Genomic DNA, 23,831 nt, shown 5'->3' with positions numbered 1-23,831 from the left:
GTGAAAAGCCTGCCTGTTTTCTAAACTCTGCAGGGCTATTCTGGAAGCCTGGCTCTCCCGGAGTCTGGCTGAGACGATATCCCTTTCACTGGATCACAGACTCCTGTCCAGTCGTGGCCGTGGTCTGTCTGCCTCCTCAGCACCCGCCCTGTGTCTACATGAGCCTGTCTGACTGGACGGAGGACGCCCACGACTTGGGTGGGTTTGGTTTTTCCATCCCTGACGACATTCTTACACTCCCACTGTGGTTTCCTGGAAGCTCAGCCCAGTTTTCTTTAGCCCCCTGGCTTGTGTGTCCACGTGGAGCTACCAGAAGGGCCCTGCCAGACCACAGGGCCAGATGGATCTGCACTCTGGCCGCTACGAACTGCTCTGGCTTCAGCACAAGTGCCAGAAACGTGTTGACAATGTTGGTGGTAAGATGTAACTCCACGGAACCAGAGGGCTTGCAGGCTACTGGCGCAGGCACGTAAATGGCATTTTGTTGGACACACAGATGAATGGCTGATGGGGGGAAGGATGGCTGGCTAGAAAGCAAAGCCTGACTAGAGAGAAGCCGCTCTCTGCTTCCACTCCTGGTTTTCCTGATGCCCATCCCATGTGCCTCGCGAGCCTCTGTCACCTGGCAGGGCTTGGCTTCTGCTGGGAGAATAGAATGGGAAAGACTTCAGGCCGTGGGAGACATGGGAGCTGTTGATCCTTCACTCTGCCGCATGGCAGGTCTCGGCGCTTTCACATTTGCTGTCAGGATTCACAGCCACCCTACCAGGATGAGGGAATTACCCACGCTTTCCAGATGGAAACACAGTGCCTCGGGGTGGGAAAGTCACTTCCCTAAAGCCGAACACCTGGAGAACGTGGCAGGACTCCAACCCAGATCCTTCCGGCTCCAGGGTGGTCAACGATCTCCAAGTCTGCATGTCTCAGCCTGGACCACATGCTGCCTTTAGAGGGGATGGAAGTAGAAACAGTGACTGGCACGACGTCAGGGGCCGCCCTTTAAGAGTGGGGATGCTGAGGTTAGTGCCCAAGACCCTGACTCTCTCCAGACTCCTCTTTAAATTTCTGCATGAAAAGAAGCCACTTGCAAGCTGCCAGAAACTCTCTGTCTGCTCACAGGAAGAATCTAGCATAACCCACAATAAGAAAGGCTCAGAGTCCTGTAGGGGCCCAGCAGACCTTACAGACAGCGGGCCTTAAATTTTCATTCTCTCTGGGCCACTGAATACAGACTGTCAACTTTAGGTAAATTTTAGGTAAATCACAACGTTTTAAATAATTATTTGGTTATGAAGGTTAACAATAAATGTTTTTTACATCTTTGAGAGGAAATTTATTTGCAATCTTACGCCAAGAGCTCCATACCCAGGAAAGTGACAGCATGAAACATAGGTCGTTTTTTCAACATGTCGCTTTCTATTTTTACTCTTTATTTTCGTTAAGTTGGAAAATCCTAACTCTCAAGGGACATCTGAAATTGCAGCATGTCCTGGGGGCTCGGTCAGATACTCAGTTCAGTGTATTCCGATTGAACATGAACTCGAAAATCACGGAGAGATTTTTTTCACTGATGGCTGCTCTCTGGTGCTCAGGGGCCTGTCTGTCACGCTCAAAACCTGGGGAGCTGCAATTTTCTTCTGGAAAGTTGAAAGTTTCATTCTGAGAGAGAGCGATGGTTGCATTTCTAGTCCACCTGGTTGCTTTTCCCTCTGGAAAATATTTCTTCATGTCCCATTGCAGCTTTGGAAAATGTCCTTTAAACATGCCAATAAGCGCTTGACTACACTTCAAAAATCTCTTGTGAAAATAACAGCACAAAAAAATATCAGGCATTTCTTCATTTCTATACCACCTATCTTCCAAGCGTTGCTCCCTACTCATCACTGGTTTGTTGAATTGTTAAGCAAAATATCTGCTCACCCAAATATGTCATAGTCATTGCTCACCTGCCTGGGGTGACTTTTCTACTGTACTGAGACCACATCCTACAACGTCTTTTGAACAGGAATTTTATCGATAGCTCGGGAAAAAAAAAAAAGCAAAAAAATTTTAAATTCAAGAAAGCATTATAATGCCCTCATTCTGGGAAAAAAAAATCTATAGCTTATGTACCAAAGAGGTCATTGTGCTTGTTTGAAAATGACAAAAATATTTTAATGGTGTCATGCCATGATGTGGAAATTTTATTTTCAAATATCTGTGTTAGATTTGTGGGTTTTTCATGAAAGAGATCCATCCACAGAATGTTTTAAATCTTCCTAGAAAGGTTTAAAATAGCATATCAATTTACCATGTCCTGAGCCCCTAAAGAGAGAACGCGTGTGCCAGAGTTTTTCAATTTTTATCAAAATGAAATGCATTTCATTAGCCACTGGCCCGTGAAAGTCATATTACCCAATCAACAATCTTTGAGACTGGCTGATAACAAACACTCGTACCACATGCAGCTGTGTCACTTTCCCTAGTGAAAACTTTTGATTTTAAGTTATTTAATTTAAAAGGAACATTTAACAAATTTATTTCTTTTAGTCAAACTTACCACACAGCCCAAGAGCTAGGACCTTACCATTATCTTGTATTTGCCTACGTGTTCCACCCTCTCTCTCATTCTCTTGTTCTTTGCTTAATAATAAGTTTATCCGTGTGTAGATATGCTTAAACTATATATTGAGTACATGGGCAAGAGTTTCTTTAGGCTGTATATACTAGAAGCAGGGTTGCTGGGTCAGAGGACATATTAGGATATATCTATTTTTAGAAGATAATGCTAAATTGTTTTCCAGCATGGTTGTACCAATGGATACTCATACAAGCAGTGTATGTGGGTTCTTGCCAATCCGTGTCCTTTTCAACACTTGCTACTGTCAGCCTTAATTTTTGGCCAATCCAATAGGTATAAATGATCTCTCATTGCTAATTTGCACTTCCCCAGTTACTAATAAGGTTGAGGATATTTTCCCACATGTTTATTGCCTCTACGAGTTAATACTTGTGTCTTTTGCCCTTTTTTCTGGTTGGGTTGCTTTCTGTTGGGTTCTTTTTTTTTTTTTTTTTTTTTAATTAATTTCGTGGTTGCATTGGGTCTTCGTTGCTGCGTGAGGGCTTTCTCTAGTTGCAGAGAGTGGGGGCTACTCTTTGTTGTGATGTGCAGGCTTCTCATTGTGGTGGCTTCTCTTGTTGAAGGTCACAGGCTCTAGGCGCATGGGCCTCAGTAGCTGCGGCACATGGGCTCAATAGTTGTGGCTTGTGGGCTCTAGAGCGCAGGCTCAGTAGTTGTGGCTCACGGGTTTAGTTGCTCTGTGGCATGTGGGACCTTCCTGGTCCAGGGATCCAACCTGTGTCCTCTGCATTGGCAGGAGGATTCTTAACCACTGCACCACCAGGGAAGCCCTCTGTTGGGTTCTTATTGCTATGTAAGGATTCTTAATACCTTCTGAATATTGTTCACGGTATGTATCGTGAATATCTTCTACCAGTTGTGGCCTGTGTTTTCACTTTTGGTTTCTTTATGGTATTTTGAATAAACAGAGGTCTTAATTTTAGTTTTAATGAAGTCCAGTGTATGACTATTATATGGTTAGGGAGGGCGCTTTTGTCTTGTTTAAGAAACCCTTCTGTAGGTCAACATCAGAGATCTATTCTACTATATCATCGTCTCAAATCTTTAAAGTTTTGTTCTTCACATGTAAGTCCTCGATCTGTCTGTAATTTTTTGTGCATGGTGGAGATCCACTTGTTCTTACGGGGATACTCACTTTTGCCAGCATGATTTCTCCACAGGTCTCCAGTGTGACCTCAGACATATATCAAAGTTTTGTTTGTGTCTGGGACTGTTTCTGAGATCTCTCTTTGGTTATACTGGTCGTTTTTGTCTACATCCCTGCGTCAGTTCCACACAATCTTACTATAGTATTATATCATATTATAGTGTTATAGTATTAAAATATTATAGGGAATCCCAGTGTTTGGGACTCTGAGCTCTCACTGCTGAGGGCCCGGGTTTGATCCCTGGTCAAGGAACTAAGATCCTGCAAGCTTCACGGGGCAGCCAAAAAAAAAAAAAAATTATACATTTGTGCAAGTCCTATATCTAGTAAGGAAAGTGCTCTCACCTAATTCTTTTTCTTTAGGAATGTCCTGACTAGTCTTGGCTTTTTGTACTTTTTAGAATCAACTTGGCAACTTCCACACACACAAAAACAAAAACAAAAACCACCTGCTAAGATTTGGATTAGAATTGCACTGCATCAAAAGACTGATTTGTAGGTAATTTAACATCTTCACAACATCGAGCCTTCTTATCCATGAGCACAGTTTATCACTCGATTTAATTAGGTCTCCTTTAAGATTTTTAGATACAACTTTATGATTTTCTGCAAAAAGGTCTTGTACCTCTTTTGAAAGAATTTATTCCTAGGTATCTTACATTTTTTGGTTGCAATTAAATGATGTCTTCTTTTATTATTCTTTTTAACCATTTCCTACTAAACCATCATTATTTTCAATAATTTATCTTTAGATTATTTCGGATTTTCCATGTAAAGAATTATATCACCTGCAAATAATGACAGTTTTGTTTCTTCCTTGACGGTTGTTTCACCTTTCATTTCTTGTCTTATATCCTAAGACCTCCGGTACAAAGTTGAATAGAATCAGTAATAGCGGGCATCCTTGTCTTGGTCAGAGGGAAGGTTTCTAACACTTCCTCCTTTAGGATAATGTATCATAATAGATTGCTAAATAGATTTACTTAATTAGGTTAAAGAACTCCCCTTTTATGTACAGGTCTTATTTTGTTTTAATCAAAATCTGGGGTTGAATTTTGTCAAATAATTTTTTGGTGTCAAGGAAGGTAATCATATGGTTTTTCTTCTTGAATTTGTTAGTGTGATTGATAAAATGCACAGAATTTCTCAAATTAAACCACTCGAATTTCAGGGATTAATGTTTTATCTTTTTATACACTACTTTTCTCCAATGTTTTATATAGAATTTTTGGCATCTGTGTTTGTGAGTTAGATTGGCTTGTAATTTTCCTTTCTTGCTGTTGCATCAGTTTTGAGCCCCTGTGGAATTAGCTGGGAGATAGAAATGGTCTGTTCTCTGAAATTTTGCAGAACTCATTTGAGAACTATCTAGGTCTGGCATTTGCAGGGAAATTTCTAAACGCTGGTTAATTTTTTTAGTGCTTCTAGGCCTATACAGACTGCTCATCTTGAGGTAGCTTTGGCAAGTTATGTTTTTCTAGGAACTTTTCCATTTTTTTAGTTTTCAAATTATCGGCATGAGGACTATAGTACTATTATTTAAACTCTCTATTGTAAAAGCTAACATTCTCTTTTCACTCCTAATATTGTTTATTCATGCCTCTGTCTATTCTTTGTCAGTTTCTCCAGGGTTCCAGTTTACCTGTGTTTTCAGACTAAATTTTTGTCTTTGCTGATCTCTTTGTCTTTTTCTTTTTGGGGGTTTTTTAGGATTTTTTTTTTTTTGGGTATCTTTGTATCTTTGGTTTTTTTAAAATTAATTAATTAATTTATTTTATTGGCTGTGTTGGGTCTTTGTTGCTGCACATGGGCTTTCTCTAGTTGCGGCAAGTGGGGGCTCCTCTTCGTTGTGGTGCACGGGATCCTCATTGTGGTGGCTTCTCTTGTTGCAGAGCATGGGCTCTAGGTGCGTGGGCTTCAGTAGTTGCGGCACATGGGCTCAATAGTTGTGGTACATGGGCTTAGTTGCTCTGCAGCATGTGGTATCTTGCTGGGGCAGGGATCGAACCCATGTCCCCTGCATTGGCAGGAGGATTCTTAACCACTGCACCACCTAGGAAGTCCCTGTATCTTTGTTTTTTAGCTTATTGCTGATATCTTTTTTTTAGTATTAGTACTGGTTTATTGCTTTGTATCTTTGTTTTCTAGTTTATTATTTTCTGCCCTTATATTTATTATGCCTTCTTCTACCTTCTTTGGGTTTGTGTTCTTTTTCAAAAATTTCAGGCTGGACATTCAGCTCATGAGTTTTTTGCCCTGTTTCCTAAAATAAGCATTCAAGACTTTGTATTTCCCTTTAAGTTCTACTTTCTTGTCATCTCTTAAGTTTTGATACTTGTGCTTTTCTTATCATTCATCTCTTAAGTATTTTTATATTTCCATTATGATTCTTTTTTGACTCTTGAACTACTTAGAAGTGTGTTTTTAAGTTTCCAAATGGATGACTAGTTTTATTTAACTCTTACTATCCACTTCTAACCCAATTGGTTAGAGACTATCTGTATGATACTGGTTCTTCAAAATCTCTGTGGCTTGTTCTGGGGCCTAGTGTATAATAAGAAACTTTTTAACTGTTTCATGTTTGCTTGAGGAAAATGTAAACTGTCTATACCCATCAGTTCACCTTCAGCTTGTTAATTGTCCTCTTCAAATCTTCTGTATCTCTAATTTTCTGTCTGCTTGACATGTCAATAATTAAGAAAGGTGCCTCCTATTATGGTAACTTTGTCAATTTCTTCCTATGGTTATAGCAGTTTTTGCTTTATGTGTTTTGAGGCTATTTTATTAGATATATATATCTAGAATTGTCATATTTTCCTGGTGAATTGAACTACAGTTCTCTATCATTACTCTCTGTAGCTACATTCTGTAAAGTTGTGGTAACCACTGAATTAATGGATACTGAGCCATTGTTCCTAGGGGAAATATAAGGTTAGGTTCCTGCGAGCCACTCATTATAACATTTTCATCAACTAATCAATATGCAATCTTGTTTTATGTGTGCTTCTGTCTAAAGGCACCTTATTTAATATATATAGTGTGTTCATTAACACTGAACTTGTGGCCAGCAGCTCTGTAACTCATGCCTGAATGAAGCTTACCTAACCCATGCATTTTCTCAATAAGGCACATCACAGCCTTCTTGCACAGAGGAACACTAGATACCAGCTCGATGCTTGGGGAGCATTTTCAACAGCAAAATCACCAACAAAAAGCACAAAAATACAAAAGCCACAGCACTAAATAGACAGCAAAAAGGATTACTTGTTTACAGTATGAACTAAAACAGGAAGGCAGAGCTTGACCTTGTTCGGCCTCAGCTGGGAATGTGCGTGTTGGGTGACTCAAATTTTTTGTCACTCTGTGCCTGCCTGAAAGTGACTGTGAAGCACTGCAAGTATTTATTTCAGGGTTAAAATAAAGTTCAATGAGTTGGCAAATCCGCAAATACAGAATTCATGAATAATATGTATTGACTATATTTAGGATCTCTATCCCTGAATAATTCCTTTAATCTTAAAGTTTATTTTATCTGACATGAGTATAACTATGCCTGCTTTTTATCTGTTGATGTTTCTTTTTCAGTGCTTTTACTTTTTTACTTTCAAACTTTCTATAACCTTATGCTTCAGATATATCTCTTATAAATAGTACACTGTCAGATTTTTTAAAAAAAAGAATCCAATCTGGCAATCTGTCTTTTTAATTGGCCTGTATACTCCTTTTATATTGATTGAGATTATTGATATATTTGGAATTTTTTTTACTATCCTCCTTTTAAAAAAAAATTGTTTGTTCTGCTTTTTCTGTGCTTTCCCCCCTTCTTGCCGTTTTGGCTTGTGTTTTGTTTTGCCGAGTCCACATTCTCTTGCTACTGGTTTGAAATTTTTACACTCTATTTCTATTCTTGTAGAGGGTACCACTCCAGTTATCCCACCATACACATTTACCTTCATCACCTCTCACATTAATTTTTATATAAGCTCCCCCAGGATAATACTACCACCTTAAAATGCTTGCATTTTAATCTCCTTCTTATGATTTACATGCTATTGTCATTCCATATTTTAGCCCTTTCTTTAACCCCATACATTATACTTTTTAAATTATTATGATGATTATGATGGTGATTTTATTCAGACGATTGTTTGCATTTAAATAATATTTATTATGTTATTTTCTCACTGTTCCTTTTTGTATCTTAGACTTTATATCTACATCTTGTATCTCTTCCCAGAGAACATCTTTGAGAAATTTCTTTAGTACGGATTTCTTAATGACAAAAATTTATCAGGTTGTGCTAATCTGTAAATGTCTCTTTGTGTGCATTGCAAGAAAACATCTGTTTTCTCAGTCCTCAGAAGGTATTTTCCCCCTCTTTTCTAGATTCCATTGTTTAAAGAAGGGTCCCCTCAACCTGATTGTTGTTTCTTTATAAATTATCTGTCCTTTCTCTCTTTTAAGACCTTCCTGTTTTGAATGCACTATGCTTTCACTAAGATGAGTTGAAGCATGAATTTCTTTTCATTTATGATTTTCGAAGTATGTTATACTTCCTGGCTTTGTGTTTTTATGTTTTCTTATAGATTCTGGAATGATCTCAGCTATTGTCTTTTCAAGTATTGCCTGTTCTTCAGGATCCCTATTCTTTACTTCTGGGACTCCAAGTAGACATATGTTAGACTGTCTTATTCTATCCTTCACATCTCTTATTATCACTTCGTTTACATCTGTATCTTTTGGTCACTGTGCTGCATTCTGGGTGACTACTGTGGACACACATCCTAGTTTAGTAATTCCCTCTTCACCTGTGTCTAATTTGCTATTCAACCATCCTCTGGAGGTTTTTTCAGTTCAACAAAGAAACAGTTTTATTTTTTGAACACCCATTTTTAAGGTCTCTCTGTTTGTCCCTCATTGTATCTGGTTGGTCCCCATCTTTGTCATGCACATACTTTATTTCTTTCATCGTTTCATATATATCTGTTCTATATTTGGTATCTGGCAGTTCCAAGATCCGTTATGTGAGAGGTGGAGGAACTCTAAAGATGTTTTCTCTGTTATCTGCTAACTCTTAGACAAAGTGGCTTGCCTTCCCAGTGCCTTCCTGATGATGGGAGTTAGTTTCTTCCTTACCATCTCTGGGGGTCCTCTGGATCTAAACTGGGGACACTTTCTCCCAGAGAGTTTGTTTCTGCCTCTGGTCACCAGAGGGCGCCACTACCAGGGACTGTGGCTTGGCTTCCCACCCTCTCCACCAATGAAGTATTTTAACAGCTGTGCTGCTGAGAGCACCTGCCCCTAAAGCAACTGTGTTAACAGCTCACTTTTCTTGAACTCTTCTCCTGAAGCTTGTGGGAGCAAAGATCAGTCACAGGGTGTGTCCTCTGCACTGTTTTGCACTGAGAGGCTCCCCAGACCACCCAGTCTGCAGCGATGCTGGAAACCGAAAAGCCTGAGCGTTCCCGCAGACCACACGTTAGAAACTGGACCCGCAGACTCCCGAAGGAGCTCCGTGTAATTTCCAGGTAGTCGTGGTGGTACTTCCTATTTCACTTTCGGATTTCTTTGCTACTACTGTTTGGTTTTCTTCACCTAGATTTTTGGCTGCTTTCTCAAACACATCATACTCTCAGATTCATTTATCCCAGCAGAAGTCAATCACACTTCGATCCCAGCCACTCCTTTGCTGAATTACAGTACTTACGCTTCTATTTTTCATTACTATTTTTATACTTCATGGGACCTCTTTTGGCCATCCCCTCATTTTTGTGAATTGGGGCTATAGCACCGCACAGACCTGATATGAGAACGAGCCCAGGGGTGGACCTGTGACCCAAGGCAGACCCATCAGATCCTCCCCTCCCTGCAATTCGAGTCTTGAGCCAAAGGGCAGAAAGACCAAAACAGCTGGAGCCCCTGGGCCTGGCCAACAGCAGGCCCTGCTGGCTCTGCTACCACATTGAGGGTTCCTCCCTGACACCCAGATCTTCTATAAACTAACTCAGATCCCGCCAGCAAACGTCTTTATTGTGTAAGAGTCAGAGGCCGTTTCTGCTGCTTCTGACCAAAGAAAACTTGACTTATCCACTGGTCTTGTGCTCGGAGTATGTTTTATGCCTCAGAATTTTTATGACATGTCTGGTAAATGGCTATTGCCTAATAAGGTCTCTTCAACAATAAGAACAACAGGGGACTTCCCTGGTGGTCCAATGGTTAAGACTCCGCACTTCCAATGCAGGGCGCAGGTTCAGTCCCTGGTTGGGGAACTAAGATCTCATACACCGCGGGCACAGCCCCCCAAAAAACAAAAACAAAAACAAAAAAAACAAACGAAAACAATAAGAGCAACAGCAGTCGCTGACAAACAGTGATATTCTCCCACTTCAGTCTGTAACTGGGTGACACACATTATACAACAGCTGCACTGCAGCATCACTTCCATTCAACATGAAACCTTTTTGAAATTTTAATCCTTTTTATTTTCATAATTCCTCATCACTGATTTTCTATCAATGTCGATCGTAGTTCTTACTATGGCTTAGTTTGTAATGCAGTCATAAGTTGCATTTTTCTGATACAAACACATTTTATTTGCATATTAAACAGAAAGGAATATTCCGTCACCTCCTCAAAGAAATATGTCCTCACACTTTTCATGAAACATGCAACCTTGTCCATTGATCTTCCATTTCCTAATTTTTGATAGAGACTTAGGTTCAAAAATTATTTCACATTCTTCTTCACGCAGCTATGAGAAAAAAGACAAGTGTGATGCTGAAACACGACTGATCCCTGTCAGCGTTGTTGTGGTGGAGTTGAATTGGGAGCAGTGGGAACTGCGGGGCTGGAGACCAGGGACCCTCTTTTAAGAGGGTAGCCACAGCCAGATTCCATCAGCAGCCACCAGCTTGCAGTCTGTGTGGGAAAGAAAATCTTGCCTACTATTTAGGAGGACAGAAAAGTCCAAGGCAGGCATGAGTTTATGTGCACACAGGCATTAACGGTTTGTAGGGCAGAGGGAACTAGGAGGTTTGGACTTTGTTTTTTCAAAGATTTATTTTATTATTTATTTATTTTTGCTGTGCTGGGTCTTCGTTGCTTCGCGCGGGCTTTTCTCTAGTTGTGGTGAGCGGGGGCTACTCTTTGTTGCGGTGCTCGGGTTTCTCACTGCGGTGGCTTCTCTTGTTGCAGAGCACGGGCTCTAGGTGTGCGGGCTTCAGTAGTTGTGGCCCATGGGCTCAGTAGTTGTGGCGCACGGGCTTAGTTGCTCTGTGGCATGTGGGATATTCCTGGGGCAGGGATCGATCCCAAGTCCCCCGTGTTGGCAGGTGGATTCTTAACTACTGAGCCATCAGGGAAGCCCCAAGCTTTGGACTTCATCTTCAAAATTTAGACCTACAGACCTCCCAGATCAGAGTCCCTGATGCAGCTTTGAGTGTCCAAAAGCAGAGGCAGTGACCCCATATGGCAGATCTTTAGTGGCCCAGGTCTTATACAACCACTGCCTCAGCAGCCACTGAGGACTGGAAGGATGAAAACCAAGTATTCCAGGGAAACCAAGTATTCTCTCATTGCTTAGGACTGGAGATGACCGTAAAATGCACATGCACGCACATACAGATGTGTGCAGATGTGCACATATACATGCAGGCCTGCACATGAAGAGCTCCCATTCCTACCCCTCTGCCCCCACCATGCACATGGCCCCTTTGTCACTCAGGTGACTGGCTGGCACTCTGCAGGTTGGAACTGGCCCATCTGAGAAGTCAGTTTGGACCCCATAGAAGTGAATAAAACTGGAATTATTTCCAACGATTCAAAAAATCCAACGATTTCCCATCAGATTATGGACTTCTGACTTCCCTTAAAAGAAAAAGAAAGAGAAAAGAAAACAACCTCAAAACATCTGGTAACATTGGGCCCACGTTCCAGCATGGCAACTTAGAGCTCCGAGGTAGCTGCCCCCTCCATACCAGCTGTGCTCTCAGAGTGCCACAGGCCCCACCACTCCCTATTATCTTACACCAGCATGCCACGTTATGGTAGAGCTTCGAGTAAAGGGGACCATGAGGAGAAGATGGGGGCACAGGCTGGGAGCAGGAGAGGAGTAGGAGAAGAGAGAAGGGTAAGGTAGGATGGATGCTTCAATCTTATAGACGGGTACCAAGTGACTTCAGAAGACTTCCTCCGTCTGCCACCCATCATCATGACTGCCATGTATTGGACAGCAGGGCTATCATATTTTCTGGAGGTTACGTATATTATTTTAATTCTTGCAACACCCCTGCTAGATGAGTTTTATTACCTCCATTTTATAAATGAGGAAACAGATTCAGGACATAAGTACCTCGAGCCCAGATTTTAATCCAGACCTGTCTGACTTTCAAGCCTTCCCACCACCTTTTTTAATTTAAAAAAATCTTGAAAATACAAGCACAAAGGGTAATATAACGAGCACTCATGAGCAAAAGTTAATTGTTTTCATATTTTCTTTTTAAAAATTAACACGCAATCAACAAAGTGAAAATGCAACCTATGGAATGGGAGAAAATGTTAGCAAATCATATATCTGATGAGTTAATATCCAGAATATATAAAGAACTCCTACAACTCAACAACAAAAAACCAAGTAACCTTATTTAAAAATGGGCAAAGAACTGCATAGACACTTCTGCAAAGATGATATACAAATGGCCAACAAGCATACAAAACAATGCTCAACATCACTAATCATTAGAAAAAAGGAAAATCAAAACCACAATGAGGTATCATGTTGCACCCATTAGGATGGCCACTATAAAAAATAGTAAAATAATAGAAAATAAGTGTTGGCTAAGATGTGGAAAAATTGGAACCTTTGTGCACTGTTGTTAGGAATGTAAAATGGTGTAGCTGCTATGCAAAACAGTATAGATGTTCCTCAAAAAAAAAAAATAGAACTATGATCCAGTAATCCTATATCTGGGTAAATATCCAAAAGAATTGAAAACAAGATCTCAGAGATATTTGCACACCTGAGTTCATATAAACACTGTTCACAATAGCCAAGAGGTAGAAGGAACCCAGATGTCCATCAACAGATGAACGGATAAAGAAAATGTGGTGTATATCCGGGATATATATCCAGAGTACACAATGGAATATTATTCAGCCTTAAAAAGAAATGCTGTCACATGCTACAACATGGACGAAACTTGAGTACATTATGTTAAGTGAAATAAGCCAGTGAGACACACATGCGTGCATGCGCACACACACACACAAATTACTATGTGATTCCACTTGTGTGAGGTGCCTAGGCTAGTCACACTAAGCAGAAAGTAGAATGTTGGCTGCCAGGAACTGGGAGAGAGGGATGGGGAGTTCCAGTTTTGCAAAATGAGAGAGTTCTGGAGGTCTATTTCACAACACTGTGAATATGTTAACACAGCACTACTGAGATGTACACTTAGAAATAGTTAAGATGGTAAACTTTGTTATGTGTTTTACAATAAAGAAAAGAAAGAAATTAATATTACAGGGGCCAGGGAAGTCCCTGATGTGGCCCAACTGGGCAGTCTCTTCCCCTCCCTCCCAAGGTCATCATTGACCTTGGGAGGACCTTCTTCCCAAGGTCATTACTACCATGTTACTACAAATCACACACGTATCCATAAACAAGACACAGCATTTTGTGTGTTTTTAAAACGGTCTCATACCACATATAATATCCTGCTGCTTGCTTTTTCACTCCACTTTAAGATCTACTCCGTTCAGTTTAATTGCTGTCAAGCAGTCCATCCTATGAATATGCCTTGGTTAATTTACTCATTCTCATGCTGATGGGCATTTGAATTGTTTCCAATGTTTTGAATATTAACAAATAATCCTGCAGAAAGTGTTTTTGTACAGGTCTCCATATGGAAGCGTAAAGGATTTTTTTGTGTAATCCATGACACTCAAGAAACATCATTGCTTGACTGTGGTGAGTCAATGTAACAATTAGTTTTCCTGGGAGGAAATTTCTCTGAATATAAAATAAATCAACTTATTGTATTTCTCAATGTCGATGACCAAAGCCCTGAAGGAAATGGAAAATGTGACCTAAACATGTTTTGTTGGGGCTCTGGGCTCCTTTACAGCAAGAATCTGATCTAGCAGCAAACCTGTATATCTTGCCTCCTCCTCCTGCTCTCCGTAGGGCTGGCCAATGCCCAGTTCCCCCAGGACCCTCTTGCTGTACGGGAGGCTTGGAGTTTCCGAGGCCACGGCATCCAGCCACAGGCTGGCACTATTCAAAGGACAAAAGCCACCCTTTTCCCAAGGATCCCCTTGCAGATTGCATTGAAGACTTCAAGGTCTGCTTTTTCTAGTAAAGATAGCTGTGCTCAAGGCTACCGATGCCTTTAAGAACAAATCCTACGTGGCCAGTACTCTTCAGGCTGTACATAGAAGGGGGTGCACTCGGTGCCGGGACCTCCAAAAGGCCTTGTTCATCTATTATTGAAGGAGAAAAGCAAGCTATAAAACAGGCTGTGGACTGTGAGTTCATCTCTGGCTTTTTTTTTTTTTTTAAGTACATTATGAAACAATAGACTTAGAAAGCTAGCCACACCCCTGAGGAACAGATTAAGAATGTGTGTGTGTCGGTGGCGGGGGTGGTGGCGAGGAGGTAGGGATCTTTTGCTTTGGGCTTCTGTATACCTCTCTTGAATCAGCACATGTTCCTCTTACATACTAAGGAACATTTACCAGATGCAGGCCGCAGTGCTCCTGTGGAGCTCAAATGAGCAGCGTTAATTTTTAAAACATTTTGTTATAAATAATTATTAACAAAGATTATCGTACTTCAAAAAAGACATCGTATCTTTAACATTTATTGGCCCATAAGCACTTGCTGAGCAAGAGTTAGAATGAGATCTTTTTTCGGAATAAAATATGATGTGTCTAAATTAGGGAAGGACTTCCAGGTGTCCCTCACTATAAAACAGAACAATGGAAGAGACTGGTGACCCATCTGTCAGACTGGCAGTTAAGATATTCAGCCTCACTGCAGAAATAGATATCCTAGATTCATCCACATCAGCTTATTGAGACAGAGAGGAGGGACAGGAAATTTGGGGCAAAAAAATACCTCAACTGACAATTGCGTGAGATGGGAAAAAAGCTAGAAGAGTGTCATGATTGTGGCCCAAGTCATCAGCATGGCCCCAATGCAGGCTTTTCCCCAGCTTGCTTCTCTGCACCTCACCCCTGGCCCACCCCCTCCACGGCCTCCTGTGAGTCCTGCCCCCTCACGACTCTCCCTGCCTCCTCCAGCCCACCCTCCATCCTGTTGCCAATCACCTTATTCCAGGTAGCTTTGCCTAGATCTCTTCTCCTGCAGACAAGAAGCCCCGGCATGGCCACGAACACCTCTGCCATCCGGCTCCTGCCCACCCCTGAGCCTCACCGCTTCAGCCCCCCTCTTCTTGAGCACCCAGCTCACCAAACCTCACCACATCAGCCGTGCCCCAGGCATGGTCCCGCCTACCCTCCTCCTGGAAAGTCTCTGTATCCCTGCCCCCACCCCCTGTCCCTGACTCTGATAAATCCTGCATTTTATGTATAGAGTCCTTAAGACTCAAGTCTACCTTCCCCACTTAAAACAGCTGCTATTAATAATAGGTAAGATGTGTTATTGTATTAGCTCATTTAATTCTCACACCAAACCTGAGTGGTAGATATTATTATTGCCATTGTACAGGTGAGGCAACTGAGGCTCAGAACGCTTAAGACTGAGGCTGTGAACCCAGGTCTCTGTCACTCCAAGTGCTGGGCTCTTATCCGCGGAGAGACATGAGAATTGTTTGTGGGCATGGGCGTCATCTGCGTGGAAACGTGAGATTTCCAAAAGGAGCGCGTGTGTGTCATTTGCCTTTATAGTCCTAGGAATGAACGTGACCTGGTTCCTCACTGTCACACACTCATGGGGGAAAAAACCATTTTCACTTAATAACATCTTTGATGAAGCCATTAAAGTCAGTAATTGTTTTAAACCTTGACCTTTGAGTACGTGCATTTTAAATATTCTGCATGATTAAATAGAAAATAAGCATAAAACATTTCTTCTGCAAACTGGAGAACAATGGTTGTCTCAAGGAAAAGCACTTCGTGATTGAGTTGCCAGCCAAACCAGCCCCCTTTATAGTGAAACATCATTTTTTACTTGACAGTATGACTTACAAACGATGGTCATTCAGACGTGAGTATTTAGCAGGCATTTTCTTGAAAACAAATGAAGTGAAATTATCATTTCAGTGCAAACACTGAAATATTTGTTGACGATGAAATCTGAGCTTTCAAGTGAAAATCAGCATTTGGCAAAATTATATTGACTGCTGTGAACTTGACAGCTTTCCAGCACTTACACACTTTTCTGATGGAATTGGTGGTGATACTAACAAACATGATTTTAAGATTTTACATAATGAAAACATTTGGAAACTCTATACAACTCAGTGAACCAATATTTTCCAAATGACGAAAACATGATGTTAAAAAACCTATGTGTGGTTAAGAGAGACCTTCAAAGGCAGACCAACGAATTTCAATATAACAGAGTACAAACAATCTAGTGATATGTTTTCTGATTCCACACTGCAACTAACCTTTAAGGAAAAACTATCAATTTTCAAGTTTTGGCAGGGTATCAAAGAAGGATGCCTACAAGTGTCTAAAAAGGCCATTAAAATAGCCTACCTTTTTCAACTACCCATCTGTATGAGGCCAAATTGTCTTCATATACTTCAACGAAAATAATATTGCAACAGATTGAATGCAGAAGCAGATATGAGAATTCAGCTGCCCTCTGTTATGACAGATATGAAAGAGATTTACAAATATGTACAATAATGAAACTCCTCTAATTGTCTTTTGTCCTGAAAAAATATTTTTCACAAAAATGTATTTGTCAACATGTAATTGGTTTATTATTTTTTAAAGAACTAAAAATTGAATAATAGCTTTAAATGTTTTAATTTCTAATAGTTTACTTTTGGTAGCTATACTCTATATAAAGAAAAGTTCTTTGGAGTCCCTAGTAATTTTTATAGAGTAAATGATTTCTGAGACCGAAAAGTTTGAGACCCACTTGTTTACAATGATAATTTGTGTTTAGATCTTTTATCTGAATATCCCGCGAGGAGACTGACCTCAGGGCCTTTGCACTTGCTCCCTCTGACTCCCACATTCATCATGTCCAGTATTGATGATAACGGGATGTTTGGAGGAGACTTATCCATCACCTCCCCTTCTCTGACAATGAGCAGTTGTCATTTTCACTAAGCTGAATACTGTCCTGAATCATCCCCTATACAGAAAATCTGGAGTGCCGTTATTTAGGTTTTAGTCTAAATGTCACTTCCTTGGGGACACTTGGCCTGAACCTCCCCTCCTCCACCCCACCCCATAGATCAGAAATAGGCACTCATAGCACCCTCCCAGCACCTGACACGGGGGAGAGTGTAGAGTGACTTCTGAGAATATTCATTTCAGTCTTCCTCACCTAAAGTAGTTCCATAAGGCTATTTTCTTGTCTCTTTCGTTCACTGCTGGTTCCTCATTTTCTAGGACATTTGAATGAATGAATGTATGTGTTCAGCTGCGTGGGACCAGCTGAAGCTGTGGGCTGTGGGCTTTGCAGCCGTGCATGTGGGCATGTAGCGTGGGAGCATGGCTGATGCTTCACGTGATTTGTGAGGATTTTTTTTTTAAACCAAACCACAGTGAATTTCATTACAGAATCTATCTTCCAGAGCATTTATAAAACAAGGTATCACTGTGTTGAGTGAGAGAGATGGGAAGCAGGGGGGTGTGCCTTGGATCATCACAACCTCTACCCCACCCCGTTCTGCTGCTCCTGAAGGGTGATCGCATTGAAGGAGAGAATGGAGGGACCAAGAGAAGGAATTAGGTCACCTTTTTCCTGGGATCTCCTTTCACTCCTTCCTCTCCAAGGAGAAGGCAGTGTGCACATAAGCATTTTTATCTTAATGTGGATTTGGAAAATGTGCAATTCAGAGAGGCCCTGTGTGGATTCAGTGGCAGACCCAGAAAATCAGTTTTAATGATGAGGAAGGAAGGGAATGATTGTCAAAATATGAATTCATTAAGGCATATTCCCCATGGGCCTATTCTGGCAGTAAAGATAATTAAGCTTAAGTTTTAAAGGTCAGTTTTAACTGGCTCACGAGGCAAATGGCAAGGATGACATCATTCTGGTCCTCTGTATCTATAGCAACGGAATTTCTGAGCCGTGATTCAACATCAAACCAGAACTACTGCATTAGTCCCAGCAACAGCCCCAAATAAATATTCGAGAAAGTAGGTGAACTTTACACAGCCTCTTGGGATATTTCAGCCATTTACTGAGAAAACAAGCAATAGAACCGGCTGTTAAAACTGCCGGCTAATGAAGCCAGGTCACCTGCCCCAGCCTCCTCTTGCACGTGGCCCCAGAGGAGGATCACCCCCAAATCAATTGCTTTTCATTCACTTATTGGTCTAAAGTTGGAGATCTAAGGTGGCATAAGAAGATGATTACTTGGGCATATGAATTATCTTTAAAAAAAAAACTGTTTTCTTCCTGATCATAAAAATAATGATTAAATAAGAAAACAATGCAGTCGTCCCTCTTTATCTACAGTTTTGCTTTCCGCGGTTTCAGTTATCCTGGGCCAACCATGGTTGGAAAATGAAAAATTCCAGAAATAAACAATGCATAAGTTTTTTTAAAATTTTTTACAATAAACTGCATATATTTAGAGTGTACAATTTGGTATCCCAATCTCCCAATTCATTCCCCCCCCCCAACCCTCCCTGCTTTCCCCACTTGGTGTCCATATGTTTGTTCTCTACATCTGTGTCTCTATTTCTGCCTTGCAAACCGGTTGATTTGTACCCTTTTTCTATAGTCCACATATGTGTTAATATACGATACTTGTTTTTCTCTTTCTGACTCACTTCACTCTGTATGACCGTCTCTAGGTCCGTCCATGTCTCTACAAATGTCCCAGTTTCATTGCTTTTTACAGCTGAGTAATATTCCATTGTATACACAATGCATACGTTTTTAATTGGACGCCATTCTGAGCAGCGTGATGAAATCTCGTCCCACCCGGGGTGTGAATCATGCCTTTGTCCAGCGTATCTATGCAGTATCCACTCCCCACCATTCGTGTAAGAAAAAGCACAGTACAGGTGACCCTTGAACAACACGAGTTTAAACGGTGCAGGTCCACTTACATGCGGGTTTTTTTTCAATAAATAGTTACTACAGGATCCAAGGTTGGTTGAATCCAAGAACAGAATCATGAGTACAAAGGGCCGACTGTAAAGTTATACTTGGACTTGTGGATTTTCAGTGGCAAGTGGGGAATGGAGGGATCGGGATCAGAGCCACTGACCCCTGAGTTGTTCAAGGGTCAAACCAACACATTGAACACGTCAAACGTACGCAACGTTATACGTCAATTGCATCTCGGTAAAAAAATTTTTAATTAAAATTTTAAACAGTCGCTATCACAACTTGAGGCTTAGTCTGAGCTCAGTTACATCTTAAGTGTTTTTGTTGTTTATTTAAAAACATATTTTGAGATATAATTCACGTACCATACAATTCACCCACCTAAAGTTTAAAATTCAGTGGTGCTTAATATAGTCACAAATTGGTGCCCCCGCCACCATTTTAGAACACTTTCATTACCACTAAAAAAAAAAAATCCATACCAATTGACAGTCACTCCCTATTTCTCCCCAATGCCCCCTCTCTAGCCGCAGGCAACCAATAGTCTGCTTTCTGTCTCTATGGATTTGTCTATTCTGGATATTTCATTAAAATGGAATAACTATATGGGGAGAGAGGGAACAGAGAATGACTGCTTAATGGATTTGGTGGTGATGAAAAAATTCTGGAACTAGATGATTGACAACATTGTAAATCTATTGAATGCCACTGTACACTTTTAAATGGTTAAAATGGTCAATTTCACACTATGTGTACTTTACCATAATAATTTTTAAACATCCAAACTAAGGGAAACCAGTATTTGTGAAGTCATTGGACAGGATCATATCTAACTTAAGAATTAGTCATGAACGTTTAAGTGAATATTTAAGTTTTGTCATATTGTATTAACAGAAACAGACATTACCAGCAAAATATCACCCAACACAACAAATATTTAAGCTTATTTAATTAAAACAAGGAGTGTAGGCATTTCGTTTCTTCAACAGCAAGGTATAATAATTTTAACAGAACAAACATGGAGTTAAAAATATTTTAGCTGAAAATATGAAATGTGCTTTTGCTGCCTTTTAATAGATAATATGAGGCATGTGAGTGTGAAAGCCTTGGAGTGTCAGGGTGAGGCTGGCTTCACCTTGCTCTTTCTCTTTATTTACAGGAATGAATGATATAACCCTCCAGCTTTTTCAAGTCCCTACAGATTTCTCTCTTGAACAGCATTAGGCTACATCCACAGAACAAACTTCTTTTTTTTTTTTTTTGCTGCACCTTGTGGCTTGCAAGATCTTAGTTCCCCAACGAGGGATCAAATCCACACCCCCTGCAGTGGAAGTGCGGAGTCTTAACCACTGGACCACCAGGGAAACGCCCAAACTGCTTCTTCATTGACTGCTGCCCAAGACCTTCCCTCTCCCCTTGAGACTGCCTGGTTCAGCCTGCGCACAAGGGAGCAAGTCATCTCCCGCAGAGGCTGTCGGATCCTGAAGGTGATCACACACAAAGAAATGGCATCAAATTCTAGAGCATGTGCATAACATTGGGAGATCAGCTTGATGATGGATGATGACTTAGAGGGCTGGGATAGGGAGGGTGGGAGGGAGTCTCAGGAGGGAGGGGATATGGGGGTATATGTAAAAATACAGCTGATTCACTTTGGTGTACAGCAAAAACTGGCACAACAGTGTAAAGCAATTATATTCCAATAAAGAGCTTAAAAAAATTCTAGAGCATAGAATTCAAAGCATCTACCATGTTTGTGCTAAATGTCCTTTTGGTTCCATGTGGAGGAAACTTAAGTCAATTTCTGAATGGTTTGGGACTTGTAGAAATCAAATGAACCAAGAATACTGCAACCAAACAGGCGTACGGCAGTTTGTGACATTGGCTGCACATTAGAATCATCTGGGGGCTTTTAAAAACCTCCATGCCCTGGTCCCACCCCAAACCAATTGAATCAGATGCTGCGTGTGGGACTCGGGCACGAGCAGTGCTTTAATGCTGCCCAGGTGATTCCAATGTGCAGAGGAGGCTGGCTGTAATGGCGTGAGACGCTTGACAATTAAGAGGTCTGAAATGCCTTCCAGCCACCAGCACTTTGCAGGAATAAGCCTGTAGGAGGAATGAAAGTCCCACTCCCAAAGGAAGCTTCAGAGGTTCTGTCCTGAAAGCTCTGGGCAAGCTGAGCAGATGGAAGACACACGAGGAACAGGTGAACCATGGTTCATTCGTCACCCACCCCCGCTTTGCTCAGTCCCTCACTCATTCACTCAACATTTCTGCGGCTCCGCTCTGTACCAGACCCTGTGCTGGGCCCTGGGAAACTGAGCTCAGCGGAAGGCCTGGTGCCGGTCCCCAGGAAGCTCACGGTCAGGCAGCCGAGTGCAGGAAGTGCTCAGAAAGAAGAGTGTCCTGTGTGTCCTGGAGAATTCAGGGGAAGGGGCAGGAGGAGGGAGCACCCTTGAAGACATCGTCCTAAGGAGAGGACAACTGCTTGAGATCTGGAGCCGGGCCAGGTGTGAGGTAAGTGCCGCACTTCCAAGAAATCAGCAGCGAGTGCCCTGTGGGTGTGGTTCTCAGAACGGGCTGCACCCTGGACTCACCTGGGAGCTTCTAAACGCATCTGAGTCTGGTCACACCCCGGAGGCTCAGGTTTAGTTAGTCTTTGATGGGGCCTGGGCATTTACATATTTTTAAAAAATAATCATTATAATTTTTTATTGTGAAATTCACATCACGTAAAATTAACCATGTTAAAGTGAACAATTAAGTGGCACTTAGTACATTCACAAGGCTGTGCAGCCACCATCTCTGGTTCCAAAACATCTCCATCGCCCTAAAACAAAACTCAGCATGCATTAAAGAGTCACTCCCTGTTCTCCCCTTACCCCAGCCCCTGGCAACCACAAATCTGCTTTCTATCTTTATAGATTTAACTAGATATTTCATATAAAAGGATATTTCATATAAAAAGGAATCACACAAGATGAGACCTTTTGTGTCTGCCTTCTTTCACTTAGCATAATGTGTCCAAGGTCCATCCATGTTGTAGCCTGTATCAGTACTTCATCCCTTTTTAAGGCTGAATGCTGCTCCACGATGTGGATATACCTCAATCCGTTTATCCATCATCTATCAGTAGACATGTGGGTTGTTTCCACCTTTCAGCTAGTGTGATTAGTACTGCTATGAATGTTGGTATACAAATGCCTGTGTAACATCTGCTTGCAAATATTTTGGGTATGTACTAGACATCTATAGGTTTTTAAAAGCTCCCCCTAAGATTCCAATATGCAGCCAAGGTTGCCAATCACTGAATTGGAACAGTGGTCCCCAAACTGTGGTTCTGATTTAATAGATTTTCGGGCCTTGGCTCTGGAGAGAGTCATTTAGTGACTCAAGGACTCTCTCCATGGCCTCCTCTCCATCTCGGCACCTTCTTCCTCTGTGTTGGCAGGCCAGCCTACCTGTCAACTGCAGGAGCCTCTGACAATGTGCCCCTCATCAAGCCCAGGAACAGCCCCTTTCCCTTGAGAAGGGGAAGGCCCCTGACTCCCCCAGCTCAGGGTCCCCAGTGCCCTCACAACCTGACGTTATGAGTGCCCCCAGGTGAGGCCAAGATGCTCTTGACCCTTCCTGCCTGGGCCAGCCTGTGGGCGATTCTCGGGCACCCACATCCGCCGAGAACGCGTCAACATGTTGAGAGATGGTGCAGTCTGAATTGATCTTTAAAGCCCAACACCCTCCAACTCTATAAGGACATAGTCGGGCCGTAGCTGCTTTCACCATTCACATGGCCCCGCTGTACATCCCGGTCTGAAGCGTTGGTATCTCAGTTACAAGTTGCCACCACAAACTTATTATATCTGTGTGACTAAAAGGCCCATTCCGGTGATTTTCGCCAAGCAAAGGAAACTGTTCCAAAAGTGATCAATCAACCTCCAGAGATAGAAAACCACCAACAATTTTCACATACACTTCTTCAGTTCCAAAACAATTAAAGTTCATGAACACTATTTAAATAAATCAAAATTGTATAGATTCTGGTGCCAGTGTCAAATTCAAGGACACTGTGGTATGACATTTTGCAGGGATTCAGCAGCCTCTTCCCTCATCTAAGAATTGGAAAGCCAGGGAAGCATAAGGCTTGTTTGCCACAATACAAAGGGTCAAAGTAGCTCTAAAAAGCTCAATCAATAAAGGGCAAAACTTTGGGAAATACTCTTATCTCCACAAGTCAGGGAACAAAGCCAGTTAAATACACAGAAAAATACTTATAACATTTATTTTTAGTACAGGCCAAACTCTCTACTCAAGGTGTTAGCACATATTATCTCATTTAATCCTCACAACAACTTTATGAGGTAGAATTTCTTATCCACATTTTAAAGATGAGGCAACTGAGGCCCAGAGAGGCTACACAACTTGCCCAAGGTCACACAGCCAGTTTGAGTAGTGGAGCTGGGATGCAAACCCAGATCTGTTGGACTTCAAGGTGTGTGCTCTAAATTACAAACATTTGCTTGAAAAATATATTTCAGGAAAGGAATGACCTGCTGATCTGCACAGATGCTGCTTGCACTCAGAGTGGTAAGATGGACCTGAAAAAGCATATTCACTGGGCACGTCTGAAAAACAGAACATGATGTGAGCTAACTGCCACACTGTGCAGTCTGAGGCAAGGGACCTGGTGAACATTCTTGCTCAGTATTGGGTGTAAGCAATGCTGAGTAAAAACTGGTCACTGCTGGCACACCACTTCCTATAATGAGAGGTCTAGTTATTCCTATGGATACCAA

This window comes from Hippopotamus amphibius, chromosome 16, assembly GCF_030028045.1.
Source record: "Hippopotamus amphibius kiboko isolate mHipAmp2 chromosome 16, mHipAmp2.hap2, whole genome shotgun sequence".
Classification (NCBI taxonomy): domain Eukaryota; kingdom Metazoa; phylum Chordata; class Mammalia; order Artiodactyla; family Hippopotamidae; genus Hippopotamus; species Hippopotamus amphibius.
The sequence above is the reverse complement of the archived record's forward strand: the minus strand, read 5'-3'. Positions refer to the sequence as shown.